Raw genomic sequence first — 25,531 nt, forward strand, 5'->3', positions numbered from 1 at the left:
CTGTAAAATGAAAATACAGGTGCTGTATTTGTTGAAAAATACCACATTTAAATGGACCAGAGCATTTCAAGGCTCTGTTGTTCAGGGGTCACCTGTAGTCATATGTGATACCGGGCTCCTAAAGATGGAATATGCTTTGAATGTGTGTATTTATAGCCCAGTCACTTTCATTCTTAGGTCTCTTTTTTTGAGCAGAGGTTCTCTTCAGGCGCCTACTGCTGAGATCTCCTTACGGGGTTCGAGTAGGGCAAGGAACCGGCAAACACTTTTCCTCGCTCTGACCCAGTAGTTTTCCATGCCTATCCTTGGCCCCTTCTCCATCTCCCCAGGCCTCTGTCCGGAAAACAGCAGGGATTTTTGATTGGGGTTCTCATCAGTTTGACAACCTCCACCTGACCCTCCACCCGTGACCCTGTCCATGGAGGAGAATAAAAGGGGAATTAAGTCGGTGCTTCTCTGTTTAGCCAGTCTCTCTCTGGACCTGAGGGTTTCTCATCCTCGGGTTTTGCATCCGCGGATTCAATAACCAAGGGTCTTCGGTTGGTGAAATAGCTGATGTGAAACCGAGGATACTTAAGGCCGACTGTGTAATTGTACGAGGCCGTTTTAAATAAGGGATTTGCGCATCTGCTGGTTTTGCTATCCCCGCGGGTTCCTGGAACCAGTGCTCCGAGGGAGGACTGCACTATGTCAGTAAGTGATGAAAAGCTTCACCATTATTTTCTTCTGAGCTCGTTTTTAGAGGCGACTCCAACACGTAGCAGGTTCTCCATCTCGGCTGAGCTCCTGGTAGTGTGAAGCCAAGTCTCCCTTTAGCACTCAGGAGTATCATTTCAGTGACGGGCACCTGCCTGAACCAAGCCCTGGGCGACTGGCACCTTCATGTTAGACCACTCGGCTGTCTCAAGATGGAGGCCTGGGAATCAGCCCTTTGTGCGTTTTAGGTTGCCAGGGGCCGCTGTTTTCCCCTCTAACTTTTTCTCAGCTGTACCTGATGCCCTCACGTCTGAATTGTTTGGGTCTAGCGGCAGTTTTCACCCAAGGTGCCTCAAAGCTCACTCCTATCCAAAGCCCTGTTCTTCTCACTCAGAGAGTTCGAAAACATCTTCAGTTGTCCAGTACTAGCGATAAGAATGCGTGAAAGGTGATATATCACGGAAGAGAGAACTACAGCTGACCCTCAAACAACATGGGGGTTAGAAATGCAGTCCGTCCTTCACCCCTATGCCACGTTCAGGAAGGAAAAGATCCCGGTACTACTTACCTCTCCCTCAAAAACGAAGGGATTGATAAATGACTCACCCAAGTGCAGGAAGCTGAAACAATTTGCACAAAATTAGGATGCAAACCCTCGTTCTGTTGATTTCACATACTGTGATCTCCAGTCTAATACAAACGTTCCCCTCCCCTTTAGTTAATGTAAAGATCTGTAACATGAAAATACAGGTGCTGTATTTGTTGAAAAATATCCACATTTCAATGGACCAGAGCATTTCAAAGCCCTGGTGTTCAAGGGTCAACTGTAGTCTTGTGTGATATCTCGCTACTAAAAATGGCATATGCATCGTCTGTATCTATAAGTATGATTCCACAGTGTCACCTAAGAGCAAATAGGATATGATTTTGTGGCTCTAAAGTGTCTTAGGTGTTATTTAGTCCCTAAGGTGTTTGTTGCCCTTGTGGATAAAGCTATGTGCCAGGAAGTCCAGTCAATCATAGCAAGTCCCACAATTTTCTAAGTTTCCTAGATTTCAGGCAAATTCACAGATTCGTACTGCTGGAGATGTGATTATGTGGATGTGGGTAGTGAGCCTTCTATAATTATTGTTACTAGACTAGGAAATAAAGAGTATTAGTTCATGAAGGAGACTCCACTGACTTTGTAGTCAGCACACCTAAACTAAATTCTTGGCTCCATCCGTGGGTAGAAATGTGACTTAGGCAATTTATTGTTTCCTAGCTGCAAGTCCTCATTCCCATAATAAGTAAAATTCTGGCAGTAGGTAATGGGGCTATTGTGGTGATTAAAGAATTTAATGTATTTAAAAATTGTAATCCTACAAATGGTGCAGAGCAGTAGGTATTCAACAAGAAAAGGCATCTTCTCTTCCTTAGAGAAAGATAAACATAGAAGGGCAGTGGCCAGTCACTGGAAGAGACAATTGAGGAAGTTGAGTTCATCTTGCAACTCTCAGTGGAATTGTATAGATTTAGTATAGTGGTATCCTTTATAAACCAAAAAATAGGTAATGCAGCTAGGACTCAGGAAGGATTGGAACAAAAATAGAATGACACAGTTTATAGGCATACCTTGTTTATATTGCAGGTTTGGTTCCAAATCACCATAGTAAAGTGAATATTGCAGTAGTGAGTTTCAGCAATTTTTTGTTTCCCAGTGCATGTAAAAATTATGCTTACAATATAATGTAGTCTCCTCAGTGTGTAATAGCATTGTCTAAAACATAGTACATACCTTAATTAAAAAGTATTGTTGAAAAATGCTACCAATCACCTGAGCCTTCAGTGTATCATAATGTTTTTGCTGAGGATTTGAAATACTGTGACAGTTACCAAAATGTGACACAGACATGAATGGAGGAAATGCTTTTGGAAAAATGGTTCCAATAGACTTGCTCAGTGCAGGGTGGTTACAAACCATCAATTTCTCAAAAATGCAGTATCTGTAAAGCACAATAAAACGAGGAATGCCTACACAAAAAGGAATAACAGCATCTCCTGATTTGCTGTCTTTTTTTCTGGTGTTTTATGACCTCTTAGCTTCTCTAAGCTCCTAATTCTGTGTGTTTCTCTTTGCAATTTACGTACAGTCAGTCTCTCTCTTCACCAAAATATCTTCTTAGTTTAACTGTCTAGGAGAGACAAACCAGCCTCTATAAGCAGGTCTTAATTCTAAATTGTCAGTGAGATCTGATTGGTTCAGCATGGATCAGATGCCCAGGGCTGGACCAATCAACTTTATCCAAGGTGGTTGGATTATATAACTGTACTTACAGCTTTGGCTGTAGTTGCAGAATGTCGTGGGAGAGGATATGGAAATACTCTTTGCAAAATGAATATAGTAGAGATGTCCATTTTTTTCTTCTCCCTCCATCAGAGAAAAGTTATCAGTATTTCATTTGCTCATAATCTAATTAAATACATGTTTTTACCTGAGTTCTTAATGAAGGGCAGTACGTTGGTCATGTCTGTAACACACTGAAATAAAGCAAACAACAAAAATGAACCAAAAGGCAGAGGTAGAATTCCTATGTAGGAGAATGTTTACCTGGTTAAAGGTGAGGCGAAGAGCAGCTTTGAAGCCATATGTATATTAAGAAGAATTGAGAAAATCCTAATTGTACCTATCAAGGAAGGATGGTTTGCTTCTGAAGCAAATTGTGGGTATGTTAAAACCAATCTCATTCTCCATCCAATCCACTTCTTGCTATTACCATTGAGAAAAACCACACCATGAAACCAAAGGTAAGGGTATTAAAACAATTATCTTCAGAAGTCTCTACTTTATATACTTTGTTTTTTTTTTTTTTTTAAACATCTTTATTGAAGTATAATTGCTTTACAATGGTGTGCTAGCTTCTGCTTTACAACAAAGTGAATCAGTTACACATATACATATGTTGCCATATCTCTTCCCTCTTGCATCTCCCTCCCTCCCACCCTCCCTATCCCACCCCTCTAGGTGGTCACAAAGCACCGAGCTGATCTCCCTGTGCTATGCGGCTGCTTCCCACTAGTTATCTATTTTACATTTGGTAGTGTATATATGTCCATGACACTCTCTCACCCTGTCACATCTCACCCCTCCCCCTCCCCATATCCTCAAGTCCATTCTCTAGTAGGTCTGTGTCTTTATTCCCATCTTGCCACTAGGTTCTTCATGACCTCTTTTTTTTTTTTTTCCCTTAGATTCCATATATATGTGTTAGCATACTGTATTTGTTTTTCTCTTTCTGACTTACTTCACTCTGTATGACAGACTCTAACTCCATCCACCTCATTACAAACACCTCCATTTCATTTCTTTTTATGGCTGAGTAATATTCCATTGTATATATGTGCCACATCTTCTTTATCCATTCATCCGATGATGGACACCTAGGTTGCTTCCATGTCCTGGCTATTGTAAACAGAGCTGCAATGAATATTTTGGTACATGACTCTTTCTGAATTATGGTTTTCTCAGGGTATATGCCCAGTAGTGGGATTGCTGGGTCATATGGTAGTTCTATTTTTAGTTTTTTAAGGAACCTCCATACTGTTCTCCATAGTGGCTGTATCAATTTACATTCCCACCAACAGTGCAAGAGTGTTCCCTTTTCTCCACACCCTCTCCAGCATTTATTGTTTCTAGATTTTTTGATGATGGCCATTCTGACCGGTGTGAGGTGATACCTCATTGTAGTTTTGATTTGCATTTCTCTAATGATTAATGATGTTGAGCATTCTTTCATGTGTCTGTTGGCAATCTGTATCTCTTCTTTGGAGAAATGTCTATTTAGGTCTTCTGCCCATTTTTGGATTGGGTTGTTTGTTTTTTTGTTATTGAGCTGCATGAGCTGCTTGTAAATCTTGGAGATTAATCCTTTGTCCGTTGCTTCATTTGCAAATATTTTCTCCCATTCTGAGGGTTGTCTTTTGGTCTTGTTTATGGTTTCCTTTGCTGTGCAAAAGCTTTTAAGTTTCATTAGGTCCCATTTGTTTATTTGTGTTTTTATTTCCATTTCTCTAGGACCTGGGTCAAAAAGGATCTTGCTGTGACTTATGTCATACAGTGTTCTGCCTATGTTTTCCTCTAAGAGTTTGATAGTGTCTGGCCTTACACTTAGGTCTTTAATCCATTTTGAGTTTATTTTTGTGTATGGTGTTAGGGAGTGTTCTAATTTCATACTTTTACATGTACCTGTCCAATTTTCCCAGCACCACTTATGGAAGAGGCTGTCTTTTCTCCACTGTATATGCTTGCCTCCTTTATCAAAGATAAGGTGACCATATGTGCGTGGGCTTATCTCTGGGCTTTCTATCCTGTTCCATTGATCTATATTTCTGTTTTTGTGCCAGTACCAAACTGTCTTGATTACTGTAGCTTTGTAATATAGTCTGAAGTCAGGGAGCCTGATTCCTCCAGCTCCATTTTTCGTTCTCAAGATTGCTTTGGCTATTTGGGGTCTTTTGTGTTTCCATACAAATTGTGAAATTTTTTGTTCTAGTTCTGTGAAAAATGCCAGTGGTAGTTTGATAGGGATTGCATTGAATCTGTAGATTGCTTTGGGTAGCAGAGTCATTTTCACAATGTTTATTCTTCCAATCCAAGAACATGGTATATCTCTCCATCTATTTGTATCATCTTTAATTTCTTTCATCAGTGTCCTATAATTTTCTGCATACAGGTCTTTTGTCTCCTTAGGTAGGTTTATTCCTAGGTATTTTATTCTTTTTGTTGCAGTGGTAAACGGGAGTGTTTTCTTAATTTCACTTTCAGATTTTTCATCATTAGTATACAGGAATGCAAGAGATTTCTGTGCATTAATTTTGTATCCTGCTACTTTACCAAATTCATTGATTAGCTCTAGTAGTTTTCTGGTAGCATCTTTAGGATTCTCTATGTATAGTATCATGTCATCTGCAAACAGTGACAGCTTTACTTCTTCTTTTCCGATTTGGATTCCTTTTATTTCTTTTTCGTCTCTGATTGCTGTGGCTAACACTTCCAAAACTATGTTGAATAATAGTGGTGAGAGTGGGCAACCTTGTCTTGTTCCTGATCTTAGTGGAAATGGTTTCAGTTTTTCACCATTGAGGACAATGTTGGCTGTGGGTTTGTCATATACGGCCTTTATTATGTTGAGGAAAGTTCCCTCTATGCCTACTTTCTGCAGGACTTTTATCATAAATGGGTGTTGAATTTTGTCGAAAGCTTTCTCTGCATCTATTGAGATGATCATATGGTTTTTCTCCTTCAATTTGTTAATATGATGTATCACGTTGATTGATTTGCGTATATTGAAGAATCCTTGCATTCCTGGAATAAACCCCACTTGATCATGGTGTATGATCCTTTTAATGTGCTGTTGGATTCTGTTTGCTAGTATTTTGTTGAGGATTTTTGCATCTATGTTCATCAGTGATATTGGCCTGTAGTTTTCTTTCTTTGTGACATCTTTGCCTGGTTTTGGTATCAGGGTGATGGTGGCCTCGTAGAATGAGTTGGGGAGTGTTCCTCCCTCTGCAATATTTTGGAAGAGTTTGAGAAGGATAGGTGTTAGCTCTTCTCTAAATGTTTGATAGAATTCGCCTGTGAAGCCATCTGGTCCTGGGCTTTTGTGTGTTGGAAGATTTTTAATCACAGTTTCAATTTCAGTGCTTGTGATTGGTCTGTTCATATTTTCTATTTCTTCCTGGTTCAGTCTCGGCAGGTTGTGCATTTCTAAGAATCTGTCCATTTCTTCCAGGTTGTCCATTTTATTAGCATAGAGTTGCTTGTAGTAATCTCTTATGATCGTTTGTATTTCTGCAGTGTCAGTGGTTACTTCTCCTTTTTCATTTCTAATTCTATTAATTTGAGTCTTCTCCTTTTTTCTCTTGATGAGTCTGGCTAATGGTTTATCAATTTTGTTTATCTTCTCAAAGAACCAGCTTTTAGTTTCATTGATTTTTGCTATTGTTTCCTTCATTTCTTTTTCATTTATTTCTGATCTGATCTTTATGATTTCTTTCCTTCTGCTAGCTTTGGGGTTTTTTTGTTCTTCTTTCTCTAATTGCTTTAGGTGCAAGGTTAGGTTGTTTATTCGAGATGTTTCCTGTTTCTTGATGTAGGCTTGTATTGCTATAAACTTCCCTCTTAGAACTGCTTTTGCTGCATCCCATAGGTTTTGGATCGTCGTGTCTCCATTGTCATTTGTTTCTAGGTATTTTTTGATTTCCCCTTTGATTTCTTCAGTGATCACTTCGTTATTAAGTAGTGTATTGTGTAGCCTCCATGTGTTTGTATTTTTTACAGATCTTTTCCTGTAATTGATATCTAGTCTCATAGCGTTGTGGTCGGAAAAGATACTTGATACGATTTCAATTTTTTTAAATTTACCAAGGCTTGATTTGTGACCCAAGATATGATCTATCCTGGAGAATGTTCCATGAGCACTTGAGAAAAATGTGTATTCTGTTGTTTTGGGGTGGAATGTCCTATAAATATCAGTTAAGTCCATCTTGTTTAATGTATCATTTAAAGCTTGTGTTTCCTTATTTATTTTCATTTTGGATGATCTGTCCATTGGTGAAAGTGGGGTGTTAAAGTCTCCTACTATGATTGTGTTACTGTCGATTTCCCCTTTTATGGCTGTTAGTATTTGCCTTATGTATTGAGGTGCTCCTATGTTGGGTGCATAAATATTTACAATTGTTATACCTTCCTCTTGGATCGATCCCTTGATCATTATATAGTGTCCGTCTTTGTCTCTTGTAATTGTCTTTATTTTAAAGTCTATTTTGTCTGATATGAGAATTGCTACTCCAGCTTTCTTTTGATTTCCATTTGCATGGAATATCTTTTTCCATCCCCTCACTTTCAGTCTGTATGTGTCTCTAGGTCTGAAGTGGGTCTCTTGTAGACAGCATATATATGGGTCTTGTTTTTGTATCCATTCAGCCAGTCTGTGTCTTTTGGTGGGAGCATTTAATCCATTTACATTTAAGGTAATTATCGATATGTATGTTCCTATTCCCATTTTCTTAAATGTTTTGGGTTTGTTATTGTAGGTGTTTTCCTTCTCTTGTGTTTCTTGCCTAGAGAAGTTCCTTTAGCATTTGTTGTAAAGCTGGTTTGGTGGTGCTGAACTCTCTCAGCTTTTGCTTGTCTGTAAAGGTTTTAATTTCTCCATCAAATCTGAATGAGATCCTTGCTGGGTAGAGTAATCTTGGTTGTAGGTTTTTCTCCTTCATCACTTTAAGTATATCCTGCCACTCCCTTCTGGCTTGCAGCGTTTCTGCTGAAAGATCAGCTGTTAACCTTATGGGGATGCCCTTGTGTGTTATCTGTTGTTTTTCCCTTACTGCTTTTAATATGTTTTCTTTATATTTAATTTTTGATAGTTTGATTAATATGTGTCTTGGTGTGTTTCTCCTTGGATTTATCCTGTATGGGACTCTCTGTGCTTCCAGGACTTGATTAACTATTTCCTTTCCCATATTAGGGAAGTTTTCAACTATAATCTCTTCAAATATTTTCTCAGTCCCTTTCTTTTTCTCTTCTTCTTCTGGGACCCCTATAATTCGAATGTTGGTGCATTTAATGTTGTCCCAGAGGTCTCTGAGACTGTCCTCAGTTCTTTTCATTCTTTTTTCTTTATTCTGGTCTGCAGTAGTTATTTCCACCATTTTATCTTCCAGGTCACTTATCCGTTCTTCTGCCTCAGTTATTCTGCTATTGATCCCATCTAGAGTATTTTTAATTTCATTTATTGTGCTTGTCATCGTTTCTTGGTTCCTCTTTAGTTCTTCTACGTCCTTGTTAAATGTTTCTTGCATTTTGTCTATTCTATTTCCAAGACTTTGGATCATCCTTACTATCATTATTCTGAATTCTTTTTCAGGTAGACTACCTATTTCCTCTTCATTTGTTAGGTCTGGTGTGTTTTGACCCTGCTCCTTCATCTGCTGTGTGTTTTTCTGTCTTCTCATTTTGCTTATCTTACTGTGTTTGGGGTCTCCTTTTCACAGGCTGCAGGTTCGTAGTTCCCGTTGTTTTTGGTATCTGTCCCCAGTGGCTAAGGTTGGTTCAGTGGGTTGTGTAGGTTTCCTGGTGGAGGGAACTAGTGCCTGTGTTCTGGTGGATGAGGCTGGATGTTGTCTTTCTGGTGGGTTCGTCCACGTCTGGTGGTGTGTTTTGGGGTGTCTGTGGCCTTATTATGATTTTAGGCAGCCTCTCTGTTAATTGATGGGGCTGTGTTCCTCTCTTGCTAGTTGTTTGGCATAGGGTGTCCAGCACTGTAGCTTGCTGGTCGTTGAGTGAAGCTGGGTCTTGATGTTGAGATGGAGATCTGTGAGAGATTTTCGCCGTCTGGTATTACGTGGAGCTGGGAGGTCTCTTGTGGACCAGTGTCCTGAAGTTGGCTCTCCCACCTCAGAGGCACAGCCCTGATGCCTGGCTGGAGCACCAAGAGCCTTTCATCCACACGGCTCAGAATAAAAGGGAGAAAAAATGGAAAGAAAGAAAAAAAGAGGATAAAATAAAATAAAATAAAGCAATTATAATAAATAATAAGAAAAAAAATTATTAAGAGTAAATTTATTAAGAAAAAAAATTTTTTTTAATTTTTAAAAATAGATTTATTAATTTTTTATACTAAAAATAAGAAAAAAATTATTTAGAAAAAATTTATTAAGAAAAAAATTTTTTAATTTTTTAAAATAAAAAATATGAAAAAACTTATTAAAAATTTTTTTAAAAATAGAAACTAAGGAAAAAATTATTAAGAAAACATTTATTAGGGAAAAAAAAATTTTTAAGCCAAAAAAAAAAAAAAAAAACAAAAAAACAAAAAACGGACGGACCTAACCCTAGGACTAACGGTGAGAGCAAAGCTATATAGACAAAATCTCACCCAGAAGCATACACATCTACACTCACAAAAAAAAGGAAAAGGGGAAAAGTTAATATATCCTGCTCCCAAAGTCCATCTCCTAAATTTGGGGTGATTCGTTGTCTATTCAGGTATTCAACAGATGCAGGCACATCAAGTTGTTTGTGGAGCTTTAATCCGCTGCTTCTGAGGCTGCTGGGAGAGATTTCCCTTTCTCTTCTTTGTTTGTACAGCTCCCGGGGTTCAGCTTTGGATTTGGACCCGCCTCTGCATGTAGGTCCCCTGAGGGCGTCTGTTCCCCGCCCAGACAGAACGGGGTTAAAGGAGCAGCTGATTCGGGGGCTCTGGCTCAGTCAGGCCGGGGGGAGGGAGCGGTACGGAGGAGGCGGGGCGAGCCTGCGGCGGCAGAAGCCGGCGTGACGTTGCAGCAGCCTGAGGCGCGCCGTGCGCTCTCCCGGGGAAGTTGTCCCCGGATTACGGGAGCCTGGCCGTGGCGGGCTGCACAGGCTCCCGGGAGGGGCGGTGTGGAGAATGACCTGTGCCCGCCCACAGGCTGTTTGGTGGCGGCAGCAGCAGCCTTAGCGTCTCATGCCCGTCTCTGGGGTCCGCGCTGATAGCCGCGGCTCGCGCCCGTCTCTGGAGTTCGTTTAAGTGGCGCTCTGAATCCCCTCTCCTTGCACGCCGCGAAACAAAGAGGCAAGAAAAAGTCTCCCGCCTCTTCGGCAGCTGCAGACTTTTTCTCGTGCACCCTCCCGGCTAGTTGTGGTGCGCTAGACCCTTCAGGCTGTGTTCACGCAGCCAACCCCAGTCCTCTCCCTGGGATCCGACCGAAGCCCACGCCTCAGCTCCCAGCCCCCGCCCGCCCCGGCGGGTGAGCAGACAAGCCTCTCGGGCTGGTGAGTGCTGCTAGGCGCCGAGCCTCTGTGCGGGAATCTCTCCGTTTTCCCCTCTGCGTCCCTGTTGCTGTGGGATCCGCGCTGATAGCCGCGGCTCGCGCCCGTCTCTGGAGCTCGTTTAGGCGGCGCTCTGAATCCCCTCTCCTTGCGCGCCGCGAAACAAAGAGGCAAGAAAAATTCTCTTGCCTCTTTGGCAGCTGCAGTCTTTTTCTCGGACTCCCTCCCGGCTAGCACCGAAGCCCGAGCCCCAGCTCCCAGGCCCCGCCCGCCCCGGCGGCTGAGCAGACAAGCCTCTCGGGCTGGTGAGTGCTGGTCGGCACCGCTCCTCTGTGCGGGAATCTCCGCTTTGCCCTCCGCACCAATGTGGCTGCGCTCTCCTCCGTGGCTCCGAAGCTTCCCCCCTCTGCTACCCGCAGTCTCTGCCCACGAAGGGGCTTCCTAGTGTGTGGAAACCTTTCCTCCTTCACAGCTCCCTCCCACTGGTGCAGGTCCCGTCCCTATTCTTTTGTCTCTGTTATTTCTTTTTTCTTTTGCCCTACCCAAGTACGTGGGGATTTTCTTGCCTTTTGGGAGGTCTGACGTCTTCTGCCAGCGTTCAGTGGGTGTTCTGTAGGAGCAGTTCCACGTGTAGATGTATTTCTCATGTATCTGTGGGGAGGAAGGTGATCTCCGCGTCTTACTCTTCTGCCATCTTGCCCCTCCCCCAACCTCTTCCCCACTTTATATACTTTGTTAAAAAATATACATAACTTTGCATGAGTACCCATTACTGTTGTCTTGTTATTACATATATTAACAGACATTTATTTATGCACATATATATTGTTTTCAATAGGAAGTACATTGTATACTTTACATCCAGCTTTTACACCTAATCGACATCTTTTCATGTTCATAAAGTGAGCAAGTTATAAAGCATACAGTTTAATTCCTGTTTAAAACAACACATATGTATTATAGATGTATATATGTGTGTATAAAGTAAAATCATATAAATGATAAACGTTTCAATTTCTAAATATAGGCTTGAACTCTAAAATTTAAATAAACTTTCCACAATAGTATCTCGAATACAAGGCAGTTCTAAGGATCTAAATTTTTCTTCCGTGTTTTGAGATACTTGTTATATTTTCCATGGTAGTAAGAACATATTTTACTAGTTAACTGAATTTTATTTTAATGTTAAAGGTTTGTATGATCATATCTTCTCTCTTAATTAGTCTTACAAGTGATTTTTTTTTTTTTTTTTTTTTTTTTTTTGGTTTTCCCAAAGAACTTGCTCTTGGGCATTTTAATTTTTTCACTCAATATTTATTTTCTAACTCATTATGTTCTGCCATTATCTTTATTGATCCCTTTTGACTTTCATAAAATTGTTTAGTTTTGTTTTACAAAAGATTTGCATTAAATTCCTAGTTTATTTAATTTTATTTTTCTTGTTTAATGATAAATCATGTATACATATGGATTATCCACCTAAGAAGACTTGGCCTACATAGCTCACATTTTGTTATGCAGTGTCTTTTTATTGTCTTTTTAAAAAAAATATGTTGTAATTTTTGATTCTCTTTTCCCAATCTTTACTTATGAAATGTCTGCTGAAAATATAGCAATCAAAGTTTATTTAAATTATTATACTCATTCTTAGCTTTTTTACATTTTAAGCATTGAATACAGCTCTAAAATGTCTGTTTAATTACATTGATTGAGACATTTTTCATGTCTTAATACAGAATTAGTGTTATATATGCAACTGGACAGTGAAATACAGATAAAAAAGGGAATTCATGAAAAAACATAACTTGAATGACAATCTTCTTACCTGAAAAAGTAAAAACCATCCAGAATTGAGAAAGAAAAAATCAGCCCTGTTGATAATCACACTGTAGCAGACACAGAAAAGGCCCCTAGCAAAGCCAACATAAAACAGTGTTTCTCCCAAGGCCACAGTATAGGTGCAAAATTCCTTCATGAATGTACCCAATTCAGAGCTGATCCTCACTTCCCGTTTTTCAGAATCACCCAGCACAAGCTTAAAATCCATAAAAATTTCCATCCTGCCTCTTCTTAGTGAGATGCTCCATCTTTCCCCTTGTCCATTCTCCCTGTTACAGCAACTTAGTAGACCCACTTCAGTTGGACTGTGTGACCGAAAGTGTTGCTGGTGCTCATTCTCTGATGGCTTTACCTCCCCTAATTCCATAAGTGAACTGAAATTACATATACTAAAATTATTATAATATATAGAAATACGAGAAAATCTGCATAGGCACTAAATATGACAAAGGGTACCAATAATGTCCCATACATTTTAGGGATATTCTGTTATATGAAGTACTGGTGGAAGAAAATGGAAGGAAGACAATGAGGGCAAGTTGGTAACGTCCCTTGATGTTTCCTTTTGATTCTCTTTGAGCCTCACAGAAACCCTGTGTGGTGTGGAAAGTTGTGCTGCAGTGGTGGTCTCTGGGCACACTTTCTTATTTGTCCGAATTCCATGTATATTTCTGTCTGAGTCTCTTGCAGTTGCTTTTGAGCTGTGTCATTTACCTTGTGACCTAGTGACAATTTCAATTTCTTCAGAATAAAGAAATCATACCTACCTCTCAAGAGCGTTTTAAAATCAAAAGAGTTAATGCTTTTGGAAGAAATTGAAACCTTTAATTGCTATTGTCTGGGAGGGGGGAAATTTCCCGCTACCGTTCTTAGTCCTTTCAGCTGTTATACTAATTAAGGCAACACAAGACAGATTAACAGGAGAAAAAAAACCAAATTTAATTTGTAAGGACAGAGTTCTTGTAGAAATAGAACCTCTGAAGTGACCAAAGTAGATTGTTTGCGTATTATTTTTAGATAAAGAAACAATTATTTGTTAAGGTTTAATTAAACAAAGGGGTTTGTGTTTGGGGTAGCAAACTAGTGAAGAAGTAACAAAGTTTGTTTATATAGCTTTCTGAGCCTTGAGTTCCCTAACTCTGGTGATAAGGATGCTTTCTATCCTCCTGGTATAGAGAGGATACCTTCCCATGTGAGATATATTTCCCACTATTGGGGGAAAAAAGGAGTGTCAGATTGGTTTTTAATTATTTTTTATTGAAGGATAGTAGATTTACAATGTTGTGTTAATTTCTGCTGTACGGCAAAGTGGTTTAGATATATAATACATATATATACATATACATTTAAAAAAATATTTTCCATTATGGTTTATCACAGGATATTGAATGTAGTTCCCTGTGCTCTATAGTAGGACCTTGTTGTCTATCCATTCCATATATTATAGTTTGCATCTGCTAACCCCAAACTCCCAGTCCATCCCGCCTCTCACTCCACCTCCCCCTTGGCAACCACAAGTCGGTTCTGTATGTCTGTGAGTCTGATTCTGTTTCATAGATAAGTTCATTTGTGTCACATTTTAGATTCTACATATAAGTGATATTATACGGTATTTGTCTTTCTCACTTCACTTAGTATAAGAATCTCTAGTTACATCCACAGTGCTGCAAATGGCATTATTTCATTCTTTTTTGTGGCTGAGTAGTATTCCATTGTATATGTGTACCACATCTTCTTTATCCACTCATCTGTCAATGAACATTTAGGCTGTTTCCACGTCCTGGCTGTTGTGAATAGTGCTGCTATGAACATAGGGGTACATGTATCTTTTTGAATTATAGTTTTGTCTGTATATATGCCCAAGAGTAGGATTCCTGGATCATATGACAACTCTATTTTTAGATTTTTGAGGTACTTCTATACTGTTTTCCATAGTGTCTGCACCAACTTGCATTCCCATCAACAGTGTAGGAGGTTCCGTTTCTCCACACCCTCTCCAGCATTTGTTATTTGAAGACTTTTTAATGATGACCATTCTGACCAGTGTGAGGTGATACCTCATTGTAGTTTTGATTTGCATTTCTCTAATAATTAGCAGTGTTGGGCATCTTTTAATGTGTCTATTGGCTATCTATGTCTTTGGAGAAATGTCTATTTAGTTCTTCTGCCCATTTTTCCATCAGGTTGTTTATTTTTGTGTTGTTGCGTTGTATGAGCTGTTTATATATTTTGGAGATTAAGCCCTTGTCATTCTCATCATTTGCAAATATTTTTTCCCATTCTGTAGGTTGTCTTTTCATTTTGTTTATGGTTTCCTTTGCTGTGCAAAAGCTTGTGAGTTTGATTAGATCCCATTTGTTTATTTTGCTTTTATTTCTGTTGCCTTGGGAAACTGACCTAAGAAAACATTGGTACGATTTATGCCAGAAAATGTTTTGCCTATGTTCTCTTCTAGGAGTTTTATGGTGTCATGTCTTATGTTCATGTCTTATGTTTAAGTCTTTAAGCCATTTTGAATTTATTTTTGTGTATGGTGTGAGGGTGTGTTCTAACTTCATTGATTTACATTTGACTGTCCAACTTTCCCAACACCCTTTGCTGAAGAGACTGTCTTTTTCTCATTGTATATTCTTGCCTCCTTTGTTGGAGATAAATTGATTGGAGGTGTGTGGATTTATTTCTGGGCTCTTTATTCTGTTCCATTGATTCGTATGTCTGTTTTTGTGCCAATACCATGCTGTTTTAATTACTATAGTTTTGTAGTATTGTCTGAAGTCTGGGAGGGTTATGCCTTTTGCTTCGTTTTTTCCCTCGGGATTGCTTTGGCAATTCTGGGTCTTTTATGGTTCCATATAAATCTTAGGATTATTTGTTCTAGTTCTGTGAAAAATGTCATGGGTAATTTGATAGGGATCACATTGAATCTGTAGATTGCTTCAGGTAGTATGGACATTTTAACGATATTTGTTCTTCCAGTCCAAGAGTGTGGGATATCTTTCTGTTTCTTTGAATCATCTGTGATTTCCTTTATTGTTTCATAGTTCTCAGCATATGTCTTTCAGCTCCTTGGTCAGGTTTATTCCTAAGTATTTCATACATTTTGGTATGATTTTAAAAGTATTGTTTTTTTACATTCTCTCTCTGATATTTCATTGCTAGTATAAAGAAATGCAACCAATTTCTATATGTTAATCTTGTATCCCGCTACTTTGCTAAATTCATTTATCAGTTGTAGTAGTTTTTGTATGGAGTCTTTAGGGTTTTCTCTATATAGTGTCATGTCATCTGCAAATAATGACAATTTTACCTCTTCCCTTCCAATTTGGATATATTTTATTTCTTTTTATTGTCTGATTGCTGTGGCTAGGACTTCCAATACTATTTTGAATAGAAGTGACGAGAGTAGGCATCCTTGTCTTGTTCCAGATTTTAGTGGGAAGGCTTTCAGCTTTTCACCGTTGGCCGTGGGTTTGTCATAAATGGCTTTTATTATGTTGGGATATGTTCCCTCTATACCCACTTTGGTATGAGTTTTTTTAAATCATAAATAGATGTTGAATTTTATCAGTTGCTTTTTCTGCATTTACTGAGATGATCATGTGGTTTTTTTCTTTTGTTTATGTGGTGTATTACATTGACTTGTGTATATTGAACCATGCTTGTGAATTTGGGATGAATCCAACTTAGTCATGGTGTATGATCTTTTTTATGTGTTGTTGGATTTCGTTTGCTACTATTTTGTTGAGAATTTTTGCATCTATATTCATCAAAGATATTGGCCTCTAATTTTTCTTTTTTGGTGGTATCTTTGCTTTTGGTATCAGGGTGATGGTGGCTTCATAGAATGCCTTTGGGAGTGTTTCTTCCTCTTCAATATTTTGGAAGAGTTTGAGAAAGATTGGTATAAGTTCTTTGTATGTTTGGTAGAATTAGCCTGTGAAGGCATCTGGTCCTGGACTTTTGTTTGTAGGGACTTTTTTTTTTTTTTTACTATTACAGATTTTATTTTATGTCTAGTGATTAGTCTGTGCAAATTATGTATTTCTTCTTGATTCACTTTTGGTAGGCTGTTTCTAGAAACTTGTCCATTTCTTCTAGGTTGTCAAATTTGCTGGCATATAATTGTTCATAATATTCTCTCTCTTTTTTTTAATTTCTGTGGTATCAGTTGTTATTTCTCCTTTTTCATTTCTTATTTTGTTTATTTGGGTTCTCTTTTTTCCTTGGCAAGCCTGGCCAGATGTTTGTCTATTTTGTTTACCCTTTCAGAGAACCAGCTCTTGGTTTTATTGATTTTTTCTCTTTATTTTAATCTCTTTTATTTATTTCATCTCTGATCTTTATTTCCTTCCTTCTGCTGACTTAAGTTTTCTTATTTTTCTAATTCTTTTAGGTGGTCAGAGTGGTTTTTAAATCATTTTTTTCCACTGGTTGTTTGTCAAGTAACTTTAATTCAAAATAATCAATATGTCATTGTGGCTTATCTTGGGGTGGCCTGTCCTGAGCCCCAACACTGTGCAACAAGTGTCCATTATTATTATTTCTATTATTCTTATATAAATTATATCAATAAAGGAGCCAAGGTCTGGAAAAGATGAGAGACCTTGTTTCCATTATTTACTAACAAAGTGACTTTGGGAAAGTGACATATCCTCTCTGAAGATCAGTTTCCTTACCTCTGAAGTGAGGAGCATAATAGTGCCTAACTGAATGGCACTGTGAGAAGGATTAGATTACTAAAGTCATGTGTAATGCACAGGAGGTGCCTGGGCACTTAACATGTGCTCAGTTAATGTTAGCTGCTATTGCTGGGAGGGGCAGCTTAGAGCCAAAACTCCAACTTTGGATCCCAAGTCTTGTTCTCTTCTGGTAACTTCTCACCTTTCTTTGGAAGTAAGTGGAAATAGGTAACATTTTAAATTTGCTTCATAAATTGTGAAGTGTGCTACACTGGTAAATGTTGGACCATAGCATGTGAGGTGGCATCTTTTCTGTTACCACATTTGTTCAGACCCTACCTTCCATGTTTACTTTTTTTAAAAAAAATTCTTCTAGAACTCATTTTCAAGTTAAAATTTTTTTTTTAAAAATTGACATGAAATGTAAGAGCAGAGCACTCTAAAGACAGCTTTTATCTTCAAAACCTTTAGACAGTCTCTGATTTGGTTGTCACTGAATGTCACCTCTGCTGCTATGGGGATGTCTACATATTTTAGCAGGTTTTATCAGTGAATTTCCTAAAAGTGATTTGCCAGTGGTTTTAAGACTGTAGCTAACAGGTTAAAGTCAAATTAGAGTAATGCCAGTATCAGTAGAAGAAAAACTATTTTTGCAAGATGTTAATCATATAATTGTTCTGAGTCATGGTATTTATTCTGGTTTTGCCCCTTATCATAATCTAAACATTTAATGAGCTCTTGTCATTCAAATGTACATTTTGCTTTAAAGAATATCCTGCCATTAAACATAATTTAGGATGCTCTATTTTCTCTCCATGACACACATGTCATCTGGATAGTAAGCATAAACCAGATAAAAAAATCACTCTTCCTGGGCCTCACTGAACAGCAGGGAAGCAAGAGATACACAAAAGACACATCAGAGAGGAGCACATTTTGTTTGGGCACATTATGTAAAAGTAACCCCTTACCTGCTTGGCAAAATAATTTTTGGTTCAGTGGCCTTATAAGTTGCAGATGTTAGGGGTTTCTTTCTTTGGCAATACCAGAAGATACCCTTGTACCTGGAAACTCTGGAATGAAAAACCAGGCATCAGTTGTTTAATACCTGAGTCAAAAGTAATGAGATGAAATGAATGCAATCAATTTCAGTTACCTTCTGCTTCAACAATGAATAATTAATACATGGGGTTTTTCTAGTGTTAGCTCCAGTCCCCCCACACTTAGGGATGGTGGAAACTCTGAGCCTGGGGTACCTGAGGGAAATTCCTCTATAATAATTATATTTGGATCTTTTTGTTAAAACCAACTTAGTGAAATTCAAGGCCACCTCAGGGCTAAATAACAGGCTATTTTTAAAAAATCTCCCATCTTCTTTGTCCATTTCCCTCCAGGCATTTCCCAGGTTCTGTTTCCCAAATGCCCTGACCCAAATAAAAATCCCTTTCTTGTTCTCTGCCTGCCCTCTCAATCTTGATGAGTCAAGTTTTATTGTGCCATCTGGCCAGTTAAGACCTAGATTCAGCCTCCAGTCCCTGTTTCTCTTACACTCCTCAATATGTGTCCCACTTTCCCCCTTAATCTCTTCTCTGAAATCCACCACACAGGGCTTTGCCACTTGCTGGCACCAAATGGGAGGATACCCTCCCATCTTCCATCCAATTCCAGATTGATCCATGTGAGGGTTTTCACTCTGTGCCCCAAATTCAGATATACTATAAATGGGGTTGCCAGTTAAAATCAGGATGCCCAGTGTTAGGGACTGTTTGTCCTCCTCAAATTTACATGTTAAACCCTAATCCCCAATGTGATAATATTTGGAGATAGGGCTTTTGAGAGTTAATTAGTTCATAAGAGTGGAGCCCTCATGATGGGATTAGTGCCCTTAAAGAAAGAGGCAGGAGAGAGCTTGCTTCTCTCTGCTCTCTTGGCCATGTGAGGATGCCACAAAAAGGCTGTGAACCAGGAAGAGAGACCTCACAAGAACCTGACCACTGGGACTTTCATCTCAGACTTTCCAGCCTCCAAAACTGTGAGAAATAAACTTCCATGGTATTTTCTTATAGCGGTCTAAGACACCCATATAAATTTGAATTTCAGATTTTAAAAAATGGAATAAAATCAGTGTTTAAAAATTATTAGGTGTTTGCCTGAATTTCGAATTTGATTGTATTTTTTATTTGTTAGATCTGGCAACCCAAATTGTAAAATATTCCCCTTTCTATAATACTTAGCTATGTTCTCCTAAATCGCTTCTGAGATCTGGAGACTAAGGAAATGCAAGTCTAAGTTCTACACAGCAGGTCATTGTCCCTGTCAGGGTTTATGTCCTGTCTATGGTCAGTAGCACTGTGGCGAGAGGGATTCACATAGACTTTTCTGCTTTTTCTCAGGAAGAAAATGTCTGTGTGTTTGAAAGCTACCTAAAACCATCACCCACACTGTGCAGAATGTTCATTCTGAACTTACTTTAGGAAACCAGCTTACTATCCAGTGTCCTCCTCCCTGACACATCTTGGAATGTGACTGTTGACCCTACGTGTGTGGTATGTTGGGGCTACAGCCTGTTCTGAACTTGCAAGGCAGAGGGACGATTGCAGCATGCACCTTCTAACTCACGCATCAGTCAGCCACCTCTGTTCAGGACATCTGTAAACTGAAGGTTTCTTCTGTAGTCATCTCTCCTTGCTGCTCAAAGGAATTTTTGTTTTGTTTTGGTTTCATTTACCAGAACAGAAATGTTATGAGCTTCTGTATTTCTGTGTACTAGACAGAGAGCCTAACACAAATTTACTTATTGTTTCTTGCCTTTATTTTCAATCCTGCTTAGAGGCTCTTTCAAGCTAACAGCAGGATTTCTTTGCCTCACTAATGTGTCCCCACTGCTCTATGTCTTCCTCCTCCCCCTCTTCTGTTCCCCTTCCTTTTTCTCCTTCCCTTTCCCCTTTCTCTTCTTCCCTCTACTCCTCCTCTTCCTTCTAGCACTAAGTATGGCAGGAACTGCATGGGTTTTACCCTCAAATAGATATGCCTGTAAATTTCAGTTCAGTCACTTACTAGACAAGACCTTGGGAACATTGCCTGGGCTATGTCTTCCCATCTAGAAATGAAGATAATGTAGCACGCTACTCTCACAATGCTCTGAAGATTAAATGAGGTAATGTATATAGAGTTCTTGGCCTGTAGTAGTTGCTTAATAAATGCTATATTCTTTCCCTTTCTTCCAATCAGCAACACATATATAAGTATGTAAAAATACATTTGCACATACATGTCAACATAGCTAGTTTGCACCTTAGCCCTGCTTGCTCTTTGAGGATGTAGTTCAGGTTCATGAAGACGTTTTCTGGAATCTCCAATTTCTAACTCCCAAAATGCTTCCCTTTGAAATTAATCATCTTTTTGCCTATCAACATTGTTTAATTAGTGCTACAATCAAGGCTTAGATTTTGTCTTAAGTTCATTAATTTCCTTGGGTCCTCTCATTCCTGTTGGGTTTACCGTCTACAAGTTCCATCTCTTCTCCACATGTGACTCCAACAATATCCCTATTTGGGTAACTTTACCTTTTCAGACTTGTCAGTGTACCTGTTACCTCAAAAATCCGGGATGCAAAAAACATTATTTGCCTTTGAATGCTAATCCCACTACCCCCAGTAAGATATCTACATTAGAAGACTTGCTCAGTAAATATACAACTACATGAATGTAGTAATGACTATCCACTGTCCCTCTACTTATAAGCTTTCAGCAGCATCCCATCATTCTAAGGGTACAAAACAAGTCTGTAACATGGTCTACAAGACCCTGCCTTGTTGGGGCCCTGGGACCTCCCAGCATCACCTTATACTATCCATTCATTCATTCATACAGTCAGCAAAGAAATATTTGTCAAGCACCTACTATATATCAGAAAAGACTGTATATCCAGGAACTGGGTGTAGAAGTGTATAAAGCAGAGACATCCATTTCCTCATAGATCTTAATTACAATTAGGTAAAGGGAAACAGGTAGTAAAGCATATAACTAAATAGATTTATAATATGTTAATGGTGCCATATATTCTGAAAGAATAAAGCAGGAAAGGAGTTTATAGTTCTGTTACTCTGCAGAGTTCTAACACTTGGACCTCTTTGTACCCACTTCCTTTCTCAGGGGAACTCTGTAGATGTTATTTCCTCTCCTTGGAAAAACATTTTCTGCAAAGCTTTGCCTAGTTTTCCTACTATTTATCTTGCATTACTTCAACTCAAGTGTAACTCTAATTTCCTCAGGTTAACCTTCCCTAACCTTCTGCTTTCCCATCCCCTCATTCCACCCCCCCCCCACCCATGCCAGAGGACAATTCCCAGTGTGTTCTATGCTTCCCTGAGCTGTAATTCTTTCTTTCAGCGGACGTTTCTCAGTTTGGAATTATCTACTCATTATGAGATCAATTATTTAATATGTGTCCTCACACTAGAATGCAACCTTTTCAAGAAGAGGAACAGCATCTGTTTTTTGCCCTGCTCTTATCCCCTAGAACAATGCCTGTCATGCAATAAGCACTCACAAATGTTCACAGAGGGAGGGCTCATGGTAATACCATGCAATAGCCATGGTGTCCACATGCCAAGAGTCATACACACGTTAGGAATAAGGCAGCAAAACAGGGACTATAAACTGCTTTAAACCCAGCTTTTTATGTACATCACAATTTACATCAGTTCTAAAAATTGCTGATGGTATCACAGTGCTTTCAGCATAGACTTTAAAATTTCTAAGTGATCAATAAGGAATCAGGAAATGTCCTCCACTTATTCCATAGAGCCAAGAAATGAGGTGAAATAAATATGACATAGATCTTGCCCTCAAGAACTAAAATTTCCTGCAAAAAATGAAATGTTCCTACTCATGGGAATCAAGTCTTTGACCTTTTGATTTTATCCAAATGACTAAAAAGAGGTGTAGACTTACATCTGGGATTCTTGGCTAATTGATGAAATTTTGTTTTGTTTTACCAAAAAACTTTTCCACCCTTGCCTCTCTCTCTGTGAACTGAAGTTGAAGGGTGTAGTGTGCCTCCTGCTACATTATTTCCCATCTCAAGAAGAAACTCTCTATTTGATGCAAAGGCATTGGGAGTGTAAGGGGAGCTGGCAGATTTGTGATTTGTGCAGTGGAGGGAATGGCCACGTTGCCCAGGTAGGACAGAAGCTGCCCAGGATGCTGAATTGTCCTGGTACCATCTGCTTGGCTGACCCAATAATCTGCCAGCCAGTTTTTGTGAACACCAGAATTGTTTCCCAGTGGAGATTTCTTGAAACATCTCTTATATCAATTAAAGACTAAAGAACAGATGGTGATTTCTTGAGACAGTGAAGTATTTAACTGATTCATTACTCATGTAGGGAACAGTGATAACAACCAATTCGGCATTGTATGCTTTGGCTTACTTTTCTTTTAGGTTGTCAGTTTCCAGTATGTTAGGAGATTTCAGGCTTAAAAAAAGGAAATATGCTTCTCCGCTTCAGGTGATGGAGGCTTATCAGGATGCCCCAGGAAGTCAGTGAGCACAGGGTTCTGTCTCAATAATGTCAAAGTCAGGCTTTAATGGAATGGAGGTGGTATTCACCACCTTTCAGGTACCAAAGCAGCTCCAAGGACGCTCATCAAAACTAGCGACTGCCATCGAATTTGACAATGTCTGCCAAAGCATAGCGCTGTGCCCAGCACACAGAAAGAACTCAGCAAACTACATCTGTTATACTACAACAACAGAAATTCTAGGAATTTAACAGCAGGTTTATTGAGCTAGTCATTCATTTTAGCATACTGTTGAAAGGATGTACCTATATGTCTCTAATTACGTTACCATATTCATAACTATTTTTCTCTGACCCTACCCCACTAGTTCCTGCTGCTTTCCTTCCTTTCTCTCTCTCCCATCCCTCTCTCTGTCTCCCTCTCATTTACAACCAAAATTCCCTGAGAGAATCTGATGAGGCCTGGTATTCACTATGCATTGTCAGAACACACCCACTAGATATTCTTGTGCCAAATGACTCCTTAAATTGCCCCTTAAAACTGACCCATCACTACTCCTCTTGGATCTGAGTATAGACCCATGATGCCCTCTATCCCAGCCATGTTAAAAGGTCCACAGGACAGAAAGCATGGGGAATTATAGATGAGTCACCCTGAGGGATTCTGCTTAGATTGAGACTGGGGATACAGGGTACACTGAGTTTCATAGACTATTATATACATCAGTAATTCTTTTTTCTTTTCCTCTGGAAGCTGGTAATCAGTTGCTTTTTTAAAATTTTTTTATTTAAGTATAGGAAATTTAATTTGGTTGTTCAACATTTTTTAAAACTTTTTTTAAATTGAAGTATAGTTAATTTGCAATATTCTGTTCGTTTCAAGTGTATAGCAAAGTGATTCCGTTACATATATATGTATATATATGTAATATATATTCTTTTTCAGATCTTTTTCCATTATAGGTTATTACAAGATACTGAGTATAGTTCCCTGTGTAGGTCTTTGTTTATTTTATATATAGTAGTATATTTTAATCCCAAACTCCTAATTTATATGTATAAGTTGCTTTTTATACTAGGGTCAAGCCTTTAAAAATCTGTCAGTGAACACAAAAACTGTTGCTCAGGAGCTTGTTGAGTGCCAACCTCGTTAGACTTAGGGAGCTGTTTGGAAAGTCTGCAATAGTTCACAAAGAATCTTCCCATCATGCGTGTCTCCAGGTGCCTGGAGCCTGGCCGGACCACACCAGCTCATTTTGGGCCCAGGGCTAAGTAAATGCTCCCAAATTCCTGGCAGGGCAGGATAAGGTATCAGGGATATCAGAAGGTAGATAGACTTTGGTTCAGATCAGTGTTCTGTCGGCAACTATCTAATACGTCACTCAGCCTCTCTGGGGTACAGTTGATTCACCTGTAAAAAAGTAGGTTGTTACGTGGCTTTTATGAGATAATGTATACAAAACACCTAAGCAATAAACACCAACGCTTTTCCCCTATGAGCCTTATTCTGCGCATACTTAGCAGCTCTTCTAGCCTCTCTTTGCTTCTTAGACAGCAGTGGGCCCTTCCAGTGTTTGCATTTACCAGGTTGGAGCTCTGCTGATACTCCGTGGAGACGTGTAGTCCCATTTCACATTGAGGTGTTGGCAGTGCAGCATCTGCTGGTAGGAAGTGGGCATGAGGAGCTGCCGAGGAGCCAACCCTGAGTGACTTGTGTGATGGGGATGGGTGGATGGAACCCGGGTGCAGCCTGGGCTAGACCTGGCAGATCAGGACCTGGACCAGACATGACGTCCCCATTGATGTGGTGAAACCCAGCCTAAAAATCACAACAAGAGTGGAAATCATGGCCTTGGTCATGAATTGCTTTCTATACGTGCTCAGAACACTGCATCCCACCTTGATTCTGAGCTTCCAGGCGCACACCTTGCTGATGTGAAGCCTTACCCTCCTGCCTCTGTGTCTTCCCTCTTTGAAGGCATAGGGACACCCTCCTTTGGTGAAAGGATCCCAAAGTAGTAGCTTACACAAATCTTTTATGAGTACTGTTGACACCATCAACCTCTAAGGAGTATACTTTTAGGGATCAGAAGTTCGTACAGCATTCCCAAATATCAGTGCCAGATGTTAAGATCTCATTAATTAAATAGAGACAAACTGTTGGGACTTTGGCTTATTCAGATGAAAACTCCTATTAGAATGTGGTGTATACACATTCCATGCTAGGTTTTAATCTGTGTCTAAGTAGAATATAAGTTTAGAGGAAAATTTGTGACAATGTCATTTTTAATTTCCTTAATAAGATATGTATTTCTTGAAAAATGAAACTTTCTTATTTATCTTGGATTTTTTTTTTCATCAATGCTATCACAATGACTTGAAGATATTGGGTCCTTGACATTAATGAGTACATACTGATCATTTTATTAATGTTACGGCTGCTCTTGGAGTTAATAACCACCCCAGAATATTACTGCTACGCAACGCTATCTGTTTGGATTACAGAATATTCTGATCACGTCTCTCTGCGTCATCCACCTTCATATGTTCATGAAGATCTTAAGGTACTTATTCTGCCCCAAATCGTAGGCCTTCCTACTCACACCTTCTCTCTCAACCCAAAATTGCAACACATCCTCATAAATTTTAGAACAGTAAGACTAGCCCAAGCAAAGTAGAGGGGAGGGAATAAAATATTTTAAATGCAGACTATCATGATAGAAAAATATAGTAAAACTTATAAATAAGTACTACTTATTTGCAAAATTGAATAAAATAGATCTCTGGCAATCCTTTAAAAACAAACAACAACAAAAAGAGAAATACAAATGCCCTAAGGAGGAATAGTCAGCAGATGTAAAATAGATGAAGATGCAACATTTCCCAGTTCCTTGCTAAAGGATACTAAAATCCAAAATGGGATAAAGAGAGCATAACATAAGAAAACCCAAGACCAGTGTCCTATCATGTCAAGACCCTAAATCATAATAAAATATCAA

Source organism: Eubalaena glacialis, chromosome 1 (assembly GCF_028564815.1).
Source record: "Eubalaena glacialis isolate mEubGla1 chromosome 1, mEubGla1.1.hap2.+ XY, whole genome shotgun sequence".
Classification (NCBI taxonomy): Eukaryota; Metazoa; Chordata; class Mammalia; order Artiodactyla; family Balaenidae; genus Eubalaena; species Eubalaena glacialis.